We start from the raw sequence: 13,140 nt of genomic DNA, 5'->3' as shown, positions 1-13,140 counted from the left end.
CTTTTAAGACTTTTTAAGACCCTGCAGGGACCCTGAAATCAATATTTATCTTTTAAACCATAGATTGTATATCTTTTTAACTCTTGATTTTAAACAACATGAATATTTTAACATCTCCAGTGCAGTAAAACACATAAGGCACATTACACTTATCATCAAACACTTCCTCTATCATAACTGGCATCATATCCACACAATTATGCATCATATGCCGTCTCTTTCTCTCTCATATGATACAGTAGTGGCATTTTAGCTTAACAAGCCACAGCATTTGCATTCGTATTGCAGGCAACACCTAAATTAGCCTAGTAGTGCTAACCTCAATTAATGTTAGCTTCCCGCTAGCTCGGTTAGCGATCTTTCTAAAGCTGCTTTTCAAGTTCACAATGATACAGCTGGTACCACGGTGGGTTTAAAACATTGGAAAAACGTTTCAGGAAACATATCGGGGACTCCGACTGGTCTTATGTATATACTTCTATGAACATGAATTTTCCTACACAACAAGCTAATATCAAAAAGCTAACCACGAGGCTAATTCTCTAGCATGTAGCATTTTCTTACCGGAGTTCTCACAGTGAAACCGGCTCCTCTCTTCTCTCTCTTATGCACATTCACACGGCTTCTCCTAATAACAAAAGACCTATCAAGAACCTGCGTGAAGATTATTTGATGATTTACATGTTTTCCGTCATGTTACATACCCTGGTTTGTCAGCTCGTTCCTAATGCATGTGCTGTGGTAAGTATCTCGCTCTAAGATGGCGCACGCACAGACTGAGGTTACGTTCAATGATCACGACACTGAGGTCACATTAAAAATCACTACACCAGGGCTAATGTGCCACCTTGTGGTGGGGCTGAGGTATTACAATCAAATTACATATTGGTCTATGTACAAACTAGAACACTGAGGTCATCAAACGCAGGGTTACTAGCGACTCCCAGAAATATTACAAAGAAAATGGGGGACGCAGCCTTTACTAACTATGCACCAAAGTAATGGAATACAATTCCAAAAGACATTAGAGAAGCCAGTTCACTGAATATATTTAAAACCAAATTAAAAACATTTTTATTCTCATTAGCCTTTGAAAGGAGATAAAAATGGGGTCACAATTCAGGAACCAGGAATGTGCGCTGTTTTTATTTTTATTTTATTTTATTGTATTTCTGTTTTTATTTTTTATTTTATTGTATTTCAAATTTCATCTTATTTCTTGCACTTCAAAAATACTATGCATAATCAAATATTTTAATGTGCGCTGCTTTTATTTTTATTTTATTGTATTTCTCTCAAATTTCATCTTATTTCCTGCACTTCAAAAATTCTATGCATAATCAAATATTTTAATGTGCGCTGTTTTTATATTTATTTTTATTTTATTGTATTTCTCTCAAATTTCATTTTATTTCTTGATGTATAATCAAATCTTAATGTATTTTAATATTGTATTTTTTCAATCAATGTGAAGCACTTTGGGCTACAATTTCTGTATGAAAGGTGCTATACAAATAAAGTTTATAATAATAATAATTATCATTATTATTATTATTATTATTATTAATATTATTAGTAACCATGAGAGGTACATCTAATCAAATCTACAGGGTGTCCCATAAGTCTCCGTACATAGGAAAAATAAACGTTTCTTGACATAAATCATTTTTATTTATATAATATGCTCTATATGACTGCCATTTTGTCGGGAACACATTTCAATGCGTGTCCTCCACTGCTGAAGAACTATAAAGAAGAAATATAAAGAAATACATGTTAGAACCATATATGTATGGAATGTATTATGTCTCCTATGTATGGAGACTTATGGGACACCCTGTACGTTGTGCAAGTAGCGGTGCCCATGTGGAGGATTATTAACCCTTTCATGCACGAATTATGAGAACCTTAATCAAAATTTTTTCCTGAGTGTTTTTATTCCTCTTTAGGCATGAAAAAAAAAACAATGCAATTGAATATTTTCTTCTGAAAAATAAATAAAAAAAATAAATAAAACTTATTTTTAAAAAATTGTAAAAAAAAAAAAAAAAAAAAAATACAGGGTGGGGAAGCAAAATTTACAAGATTTTGAGGCAGGGATTGAAAGACAGTGTATGACCAATTAGTTCATTGAAAGTCATGAGAATTTATTTGCCACAAGAAAATTTACATAATAGAAAATGTTTTTATTCTATGTGTCCTCCTTCTTTCTCAATAACTGCCTTCACACGCTTCCTGAAACTTGCGCAAGTGTTCCTCAAATATTCGGGTGACAACTTCTCCCATTCTTCTTTAATAGTATCTTCCAGACTTTCTCGTAATAGTTTTGCTCATAGTCATTCTCTTCTTTCCATTATAAACAGTCTTTATGGACACTCCAACTATTTTTGAAATCTCCTTTGGTGTGACGAGTGCATTCAGCAAATCACACACTCTTTGACGTTTGCTTTCCTGATTACTCATATGGGCAAAAGTTTCTGAAAAGGTATGGATAATAGTGTTAGATATGATTATGACATCAATATATGTTTGGTTTCAAAACAATTGACGTAGTGCCTGCTGAGAAAAAACAACTAAATGTTCATTGTAAATTTTGCTTCCCCACCCTGTACATACAAAAAATAATTATGAAAAAAAAAGTTCTTATGAACCTATTTGTCATGAAGTTGCAAAAATGTCCACTCAGCTGGACACCACACATTTAATTTCTGACGCACAGAAACATGTATTTACTGATAAATTGTGTGAAAACTATGGGGAGGGCTTGTGATTCTGGAGGTTTATGCTCAGGAGAGATCTACATAATATTACCAATTCATGTCAGAAACGATATGTAATGTCTTAAAACTTCAAAAAAAAACATGTGTAAAAAAACCAAAACAAAACAAAAAAACAACGAAAAGAACAACAAAATCCATGAATATACAAGACAACAGTTGTAGAAGAGCTGTCCACTGGAGTGACCATTGTGCATGAAAGGGTTAAATGAGGCAAAAAAAAAAACAAAAAACTTCAATATCTACTTTTCATTTTGAAAATAATTTCCACACATTTGTTGCTTCATTCACTTTTTGTAATACCTTTGTTAAATTGTAAAGAGCCTTTATGGACACCCTGTACATTAAGGTGGCTCAGAGTGAAAAAAAAAAAAAAAAAAAAAAAAGATTAATAACATCAAATCAGAAGGCCCAAATGGACAAAGCAGCAGTATTCTTTCAGAATGAGCCAGAGTGTTATCTATATATATAAACCTGGACCCACTGGTGTCCAGGATCAGAGTGGTGTCCAGAGGCACGATCTGGTATTTTTCACTCAGACTATTTGATTAATATATGCATTAGTTGTTGCAGGCATCTTGACCGATATAAATGTAAGTGAGTGGCATTTAGCAGCATCAGGCATCGACCCTGGCTTAGAGAAAATGTCAGGTTCAGCATGGGTGGTAACAACAACGATGAAACCAGGACTGTAATAAGTGGAAATTGCCTATCAGTCCAACAAAGTCTGTTTGACGTGAGGGAGAGCAAGCCCAGGGCACAGCTACCGGCTGCACTTCACTTCATGGCTTTCTCTTTGTTGTAGTTTGTGCTTTTCTCTCTCTGTCCTGTCTCTTCCTATTCCTTTCTTCAGGTTTTTCTGGTTCTGTTTGTTCCTGATGTGCGGTTCTGGTGGTTCCGGACCCCAACCTGTCCATTCTTTACCGGTGTCTGTGTTCTTTTTTTATGCTGTTCTTTTCTCCCTCAATCTCTCCAGGCAGATGGAGCCTGTTTTGTTTCCTTCTATATGAGAAGTTTTTCCTCCCCGCTGTTGTCTTGGATCTCCTCCTGCAGGGTTTTCCTGTCTGTGCAGTCTGTTTAATGCCTTAATCTGAATTTGTGAAGAGATCATCATGTATTATGATTGGCCCCATATTAACCCATAAAGACCCAGTGCTACTTATGAGGCAGTTCCCAATTGATCTCTATTTAACCTTTCTTTTTTTTTTTTTTTTCCACTTTTGTGATTTTTGTAATTTAGAGATTTATTCCGAACATGCAATGAAATTTAACATATATTCAACAAGCAAAACATGCATAATAATACAAATATCAACAATCATAACAATATTAGACAGAAGAACAGCACAATAGTTCCATATGCATGCCCAAAAAATTTCACTTAAGTTTTTATTAAAATTTTATAAACACATAGTCACCAAAAACAACAAAAAACAACCAAACAAACCTTGCTTGAATACACTTCACGACACTACATTCACATTATTCAGTCTTCCACCATTCCAGCTTCTGTAATCAGTCAATTTATTCCATTTTTTGTCCATTTGGGCTTCCTGTAGTTGCAGTTGGTGAGTTATTTTTTCCATTTTATATATTCCTTCAATAACTGTGATCCATTGGTCCTTTATTGGTAGTTCTGTCTTTCCCCAGTTCCTTGTAATAGCTTTTTTGCAAGCCACTAAAAGTACTTTAACTAATTATATGTCATTTCCCACTATCTATTTAACCTTTCTTAAATGATTTATCCTCCTGAGACCCAGCAATGCATTTTTGTCCTCTGTAGTGCATAAGACTTTCACAGCTTAACTTAAAAAAAATAATAAAAAAGTCCACTGAAAAGGACGTTATATATGAAAAATAAATAAATAAATAAATGTAAACAAAAAAAAAACAAAACTGTGGCATCATGCCTTTTCCAATTAAAGCAATTATTTAATGCAAAATGGTGACAATGTATACTTACTGGGTCTCAGGAGGTTATCACTATTTAATCTGAGCTTTTATAAACATCCACAGCACAGGTGTCAAACATGTGGCCTGGGGGCCAAATCTGGCCCGCCAAAGGGTCCAATCCGGCCCGCGGGATGAATTTGTGAAATATAAAAATTACACTGAAGATATTAACAATCAGTGGTGTCAAAATCATTTTAATTCAGGTTCCACATACAGACACATATAGACCAATTAGATTTCAAATGGGTCAGAAGCAGTAAAATATTATCATAATAACCTATAAATAATGACAACCCCAAATGTTCTCTTTGATTTTTTGGTGTAAAAAAGTAAAATTACATGGAAAAGATTTACATTACCAAATGATACTTTTATAAAAAATGTGAATAACATGAACAAATATGAACAAATGGAAATGTCTTAAGAAAAGTAAATTTAATTTTACCAACATTCTGCCTGTTACTAAATGTTTTGTGCGATTGTAACGCACATGTGTATATGATAAACTATGGTGGCCCAGAGGTGCAACAGCCCAAAAAATTATCCACAATAAGAAAAAAAGAGAACAGCCCAAAAAATTGTCCACTATAAGAAAATAAAGCCAACAGCCCAAAAAATTATCACTATAAGAAAAAAAGAGAACAGCCCAAAAAATATCCACTAGCCCAAAAAAATTATTTTAAAAATTTTCAGCCTATGCTTTTATTTTTGTGGTGGCCTTAATTTTAAAGCAAGAGACCTTTCGGATAAACAGCACCCCCGTAATTGAAAAGGTAGATGATCTTTTCTTTTGTTTTTTTTCTTCTTATAGTGGATAATTTTTTGGGCTGTTCTCTTTTTCTTTCTTATAGTGGATAATTTTTTGGTCTGTTGTCTTTTTTTTTTCTTATAGTGGATAATTTTTTGGTCTGTTCTCTTTTTTTCTTATAGTGGATAATTTTTTGGGCTGTTCTGTTTTTTTTTTTTTTTATAGTAGATAATTTTTTGGGCTGTTCTCTTTTTTTCTTACATGGAAAATTTTTTGGGCTGTTGAACCTCTGGGCCACCACAATAAACTGATAAACTGAGGCAGAATATTGTTAAAACTGCACTTGTTTTTCTTAAGACGATTCAAATTGTTCATGTTATTCAGATTTTTAAGGAAACTTTGTAGATGTAAACCTGATCATAATATAATTTTACTTTTTCCACTGTTATTATTTCACTGGTCCAGCCCACTGGACATCAAATTGGGCTGAATGTGGCCCCTGAACTAAAATGAGTTTGACACCCCTGATCTACAGGATCAGTGAATTAAATATAGAAAAATACACAATTTTTACTGAAAAATGTGAACTATAGAGGATAATATTATAATAAAGTTCAACATTAAAAAACATTAATAAAAAAACTGAAGAAAAAGTGACTTTGTCAGAAAAGATATCAATAACTGAATATAAAAGCAAGCGTTTCCATCCACTGTCATTGATCCAACTCCATGGGTTTTACTGGTGAATCAATGTTGTAGAAGATGATGGTGTTTCCACGTCCAAATGGGTCATATCTGATGACCATGAAAAGATGACAAACTGTATTTTACACCAATTATTTATTGATAGGATTAGTGGATCAACAGGTATTAAACATTTTAGATCAGTAGATTATGTTGGTTGCCAGTCACTCTTTGGGTCTGTATGGGTTAATAAAACTGAATTAAACTGCAGTTAACTAGAGCCAAAACACTAGGACAGGATGTGGGATGAGGGATTAAACACTCAAACACCCAAGAAAACCAATCACACGGCCAGTTAACAAGGTGTTGTCATGAACTGTAATAGATAATGTGGTTTGAGATTCCACAGGCTTCTCCCCTCCTGGGTAGAGCGGCCATAAAACACAGATCTATGAACTGGGACTAACATATGCATCCTTTGTTTTGTTGCTGTTCCTCCCAAAGAGTCAGAAAAGCCAATTTATTTTGTTAAGTTTATTATGCAGTGCACTGAAATGTACTCTGTGTGCTCCATAAATCTGTTAGGATTAATGTATACAGGTCATGTTTGGTCTCATTCTGCTGGATAAACGATGGTCAAGGGAAATCTACTCTTACACTTATATTGGTCAAGATGCCTGCAACAAGTAATGCATATATTAATCAAATAGCCTGAGTGAAAAATACTAGATCGTGCCCCTGGACACCACTCTGATCCTGGCCACCAGTATATTTAGTTTTATATATTTAGATAGATTTTAGGTGTCTTGTTCAGGAAGATTAAGCTTTAAAGCAAACAAAAAAATCCACACTGAGGACATTCTTTGAAACTGTAACGTGTCACCTGAGAAAAGCCTAGCAAGGAAATCCATTCTAATTTATTTATTCTTTTTTTTTTTTTTTTTTTTTTGCCAACAGCAATCCAGAATATAGTGTATCCATCTCTGATTCTGTAGATCACCTCAGGCTGATACATTGTAAATGCAAAAATAAATAGATTAAGTAGCATGAAAGTGTGAACAGTGTTACTTTCTAAGAAAAAAAAAGTTATCTTAAATGTGTTCAACTTCATTTTTAAGGTTAAACAATTGCTGTTGTTGTTTTTTTTATTAGTTTGAAGCAAGTTGAAAATTAAGTGCAACTGTGTAAATTAATTAAGTTTCACAGTTAAACTATTATTGGACTGTACTTACGTCTGTTGCGTTAATAGTCGCTTTTCCATCAACCCTCAAATTGAGCAAATATAACTTGTGCATAAAAATTTACCTAATGGAAAAACAACAATTTTATCAAAAGTCAAATTTTTCAATTAAAAGTTTTTGTGCTGGCAAGAGGTGGTTTTTCGAGTGTAGCACAAATGGTATATCACGCAAAACTGCAATTGAAAGACCTTTTTTTGCAACTAGAGTCAGGTGAATTAAAAAAACGGATGCTGACGTACATTACAACAAGCAAAGAAGAAGAAGCATGTCGCGGTATGTGTGGACACACCAGGAAACCCAATCATTTTTAAATTTAGTACAAGATAGAGGGGTAATATATAAAAATAATGAATATATCTGTAAATCAACACCAGATTTACATTTGTCGCCATGTTTATGGAATAAATAAACAAATCATCGCATTTGTGATTTAATGGAAAAACTGTCATTATTAGGGATGTCCGATATTATCGGCCCGATATTGGCATAAAAGTGTAATATCGGTGAATATCGTTATTGGTTTTTTAAAATAAATATAAAATAATATAAAATAATGCCTTGATTTCACCGGCATTTACCGACGCGTAAATGAAGCATTGTTTGTAGCTGAAAGAAATGTACAGTTTTCAAAATTGTACAGTAGAGTTGCCACACTGTAACAGACTCATGGAGGGAGAGAGAGAAAATAAATCTGGCATTTTTTCCACAACTTAAGTTGAAGTATGTATTCTTTGCACAGTGTTTACATTTTGAAAGCCTTGTTGCATTTGAGAATGCATCCAATGGGGCATCACAATAAAATTAGGCATGATGTGTTAATTCCATGACAGGAGATATGTGGTGTTACCTAAAATTAGTTTAATATCCCACATATATCGGCAGTGGTATCAGTAGATATCGGAATCGGAAATTAAGTGTTGGACAATATCGGCATATCGGTTTTTGGCAAAAAAGCCAATATCAGATATCCCTAGTCATTATGCACTTCTGTTTTTTTGACATTTAGTGAATAACAGTAAAGTGTTACGCAGATGTCCAATGGAAAAGCAGCTACTATTAATGCCTTCATGTTGTGATGTGGGGTGGGTGTAGGTGGACAAGGTTAGCAGCAGGTGGATAGTTAGGTTTTCAGTTTCTGCAATAACAGTTTGTAATGTATCAAGTCCATTACTAATCAGTTAGACAAAGAGAAATGCACATTATGTATTTTCAAAATCTTTATTTGTTATTTTTTGGTGTCTTGCTCTTGAGGGAGGTGTAGACCTGCAAAAGAAAGGAAAGTATAAGCAAAACTAAAGATAAATGGAAGTGGTGTGCCGAAGCTTCGAAGCGTGTGTCGAGTAATGGACGGGGCGTTTCCGTGAAGCTCGTATCGAGGTTTGCTTCATTTAGGAGAGGAGACGAAAATGATGACATCCGAAGCCTCGCTGCCGGGCTGTACCACATGACTGCTTCGCAAAGTGGTTCAGAGGTGGTTCTATCTGATTCAGGTTTGACAGCAATAGAAACCCTCAGGCTCTGTTCAAAATGTGGGTTTTTGATTGAGAGTCAGGGTCAGTGCAGAGATTGAATAGAGTTTGGATAGTTTGGATACTAGAGTTTGGATAGCGTTTATATAGTTTGGAGATAGTTTAAAGAGTTTAGATAGAGAGATCATTTGAAGATTTAGGAGAGGAAGAAGAGAAGGATGAGTAAGAGGATGGAGCCAGTGAAGAAGAGGAGGATTTCCCCTGTGTGGGAACATTTTGATTTGATAACTCCTAATAAGGTAAACTAAATCTATGGAGAGAAATTTGTTTCTTTATTCATCAATCAAAAAGAATGGATTTGCAATTAAAAAAGAATAGATTTGCAATCAAAAAAGACATTTGAGAGTTAAGACAGTAAGTGGCAATCAAAAAAAAAAAAAAAAAAAATCTAACATTATTTCAGAAACATAAGGTTTGCTTATCTGAAGTACTGTGACAAACAAAAAATTGCTGTATCCCAGTTTATATGTTGTTCTGTTGTTTTTGTGCATGCCAGCATCTTCTGTACCATGTGAAAGGGTGTTTTCAAATGGCGGCAACATTGTGTCAAAGAAAGGAATCACTTCATACCAAAAACTGTTGAGAAACTGTTATTTCTGAATAAAAATGAATAAAATCTCCTGTCCTGTACATCATTGCCCAAGTTACACAAGCATGTTCAGTGCCCTCTTCCTAGTTCCACAAGCACTTTCACTGTCCTCTGCCTGTTTACGTCCATGACATTTTCCTAAAGTGACAAAAAAACATTACACAACCTCCCATATATGATACTACCATTTGGGGGAAATTTACACACACAGAATACATTCAAAAATATTTTATTATACACATATGTAACAATTTATGTAGAGAAATTATTTGGCCATACATTTTTTGTTATTCATAGTTATTCCCAATAGCCATAACAGACACAAAAATTCAATGCATCACACATTCTGTGGTTCAGACACAGCTGCCTGTGATTATACACATGGCCATTTGGTGGTTTCGTGTGCACATGAAGCTTCGAGAAATGAATCCTTTCTTGAACCAACTGGCTCCAGTGGTTCAATGCCTCATGAGGCTTCATCTCACCATCACTAATAAATGGTGTAATGCCACATTTCCACTACATGGTACCGACTCGACCTTTTTGCGTTTCCATTATGAAAAAGGAGCTGGAATGTGGTACCGGTACTAACTAGATAGATAGATAGATAGATAGATAGATGGATGGATGGATGGATGGATGGATGGATGGATGGATGGATGGATGGATGGATGGATGGATGGATGGATAGATAGATAGATAGATAGATAGATAGATAGATAGATAGATAGATAGATAGATAGATAGATAGATAGATAGATAGATAGATAGATAGATAGATAGATAGATACTTTGTTGATATTTGCAGGAAATTGTTTGGTTACAACAGCAGCAGTACAAGCAGTTCAAAAAAACACACTGACCCATCACAACAGACATCCCACATACAACCAACAATGGAACAAAGAAGTGTTTAAAAGCAGAATAAAAAAAAAAAAAAAAAAATATATATATATATATATATATATATATATATATATATATATATATATATATATATATATATATAATAAAAGTAATATAAATAAAACAAAACACCTATAGTATGCACAGCATACAATAATTTATCGCACAGCAATAATGAAAAGTTTTTTAGAATCACCACCGCTGAGGTTCCAAGACTGGGGACCAGATACTAAAACATGACGTATAAGCACTGCAGACCACTGACTGGTCAGAGAGTTGTCCGGTGCTGCTATATCTATTGACCCACTGTTTTACAAAAAACAGATGCGGAAGTTGACAGTAAATATAGCGGTAGGTTAATCCACAAGATGACAGCCCACAAAACTACACCATGGTCAGTCGAGGAGATTCAGTCTTTGGTGGCCGATGTGAAAATTCAGCACGAGCTTGATGAAACAACACGCAACAAGCGAATTTATCAGCAACTCTCTGAGCAGACGACATGTAAGTAACGTGCCACATTGCTATGACGTCCAGGTACTGTAAAGTGGGTAGTATCCTGTAGTGGAAACGGTCTCCAGGAATAGGACCTGGTACCCAAGTTGAGTTGAGTCGAGCCGAGTCGAGTTGAGCCAGTTCCACGTAGTGGAAATGCAATATAATTGTGTGTGTGGAAATTGGACTTACTCTTTTCTCTCTGGTCTGGTTCCAGGTGTTCTAGCTAAAAGAGTCCCCCATGGAGCTGGAGCACTTAAACAAGGTTCCGGGAGGGACCACTGTGGGAGGAGTAGCAGAGGTGTTTTAATTTAAGTGCCTGCCAAATCTAATCGATAGGTTAAGTTTCACACTGTTAACTTAATAAATTATATATTTACCTCCGCCAAGGAGGTCATGTTTTTGTCGGCGTTGGTTTGTCTGTCTGTTTGTGTGCAAGATAACTCAAAAAGTTATGGACGGATTTGGATGAAAATTTCAGGAAATGTTGATACTGGCACAAGGAACAAATGATTACATTTTGGCAGTGATCGGGGCTGGGGGTGGGACACGGGGGCCCAGTGGGCCAGTATCAACATTTCCTGAAATTTTCATGCAAATCCGGGGCACTGATCTGCCTTGGCGGAGGTCTGCACTCTCCGAGTGCTTCTAGTTTTGTATAATTTTGTGAAATGTAGTTTATCTCGGTACTTTCTGGAAATTTGTAATTTTGAATAGATAATGGTAGTTGAAGTGAACTTACCTGTGCTCCAGTGTAGTATAGGTTAGTGGACTGGTCAGCCTATAAAATGCTGCTCTCCTCCATTGTTGAGGAGGAGTGCTGCCTGAACTGAACTAAGATGATGCCTTTTTGCATATTTTGTATGTTTTAAACCTTCTTTTTTTGAATGAATATGACTAAAATGCACTTCAGTCTTCGCCTGGACACTTTGCCTCAGCTCTACTCTGTTCCTCTGGACTGCAAAGGGATAGGCCCACCGATGACACACTCTATTCCACAGAATTTAACAGTGACCATCCACTAGGTCAATACTAGGTGTATGCGGCTCTATTTCTACATGAACAGTAGAATATAAACATGACCCACACCCACTTGTGTCCACACAGTGGACACGGAGTGCTCTCAAAGAGACTGAACTCTAGTTTATCATAGAAAAACAAAGGGAGTCACCATCTTGTGGTACAGTTTGGTATTTCAGTAACATCAGATAAAACAGACTGCTGAAAAGTAATGTAACTTAAGTTTGCCTTGAAAAGGAATCGACCAAGTGGTTCAAGTGAGAACTCTTAAAACTAATACACATGAAAGTATAGATTATACTTATTATTGTGTAGAAGGACAGTGTATGAAGGAAGACTGAACTATGGGTTCATTGTATTAACATATAAAGACCCAGGACTACTTGTGTGGCAGTTGCCAAATGAATTTTTCACTCGATTTCACTTTTCTTAAGTGATTTCTTAAGTCATCATTTATTATATTAGTATCCTCTGAATTTTGCATTTTTCCAGTGAAAGTCATGTGTGTTCTTATATTTACTTCAGTGATTGTGTAAATATTCATAAAAGCTCAGATTAAAGTTTAGGGTTATTATATCAAAAACAGAGAAAACTGACAAAAAAGTGACTTTTTCAGCAAATAAATCATTAACTGAACATAAATGAAGTGTCTCCATCCACTGTCGTTTATCCAACTCCATGGGTTTTACTCGTGGATTAATGGTGTAGAAGTGTTTCCATGTTCACTACAGAGCCTCTGAACGTCCAAGTGGGTCATATCTGATGACCATGAAAAGATGACAAACTGCATTTTACACCAAATATTTACATGTACTGATAGAATTAGTGGATCAACAGGTATTAAACATTTTAGATCAGTAGATGCTTTTGGTCACAAGTGGCTGTTTGGGTTAAACCAAGTCTAATGGGCACAAATAGAGCTGCTGGAGTTTTCTGGAAGAAGTGAATATTCACCTTCAAAAACCAGTGGGAGATAACACATGCACACATGTGCTACAGCTGAAATCATCTATAACGGAACCAGAATAAAACAGCTGATGATGACACGTCACAGTAACATCAAGTGACCCTTCTGAGGAAGGCTACAGGTTGTAGCCGAAACATGTCAACGTAAAAGAATTAACTTTTTTTCCATCTGTCTGACAAAAAAGAAGAAGAAATCTTTTCAAGGTTCTTAAGTTATTACACATCTTACATC

The sequence above is a fragment of the Sphaeramia orbicularis genome, chromosome 13 (genome assembly GCF_902148855.1).
Source record: "Sphaeramia orbicularis chromosome 13, fSphaOr1.1, whole genome shotgun sequence".
NCBI lineage: Eukaryota > Metazoa > Chordata > Actinopteri > Kurtiformes > Apogonidae > Sphaeramia > Sphaeramia orbicularis.
The sequence above is the reverse complement of the archived record's forward strand: the minus strand, read 5'-3'. Positions refer to the sequence as shown.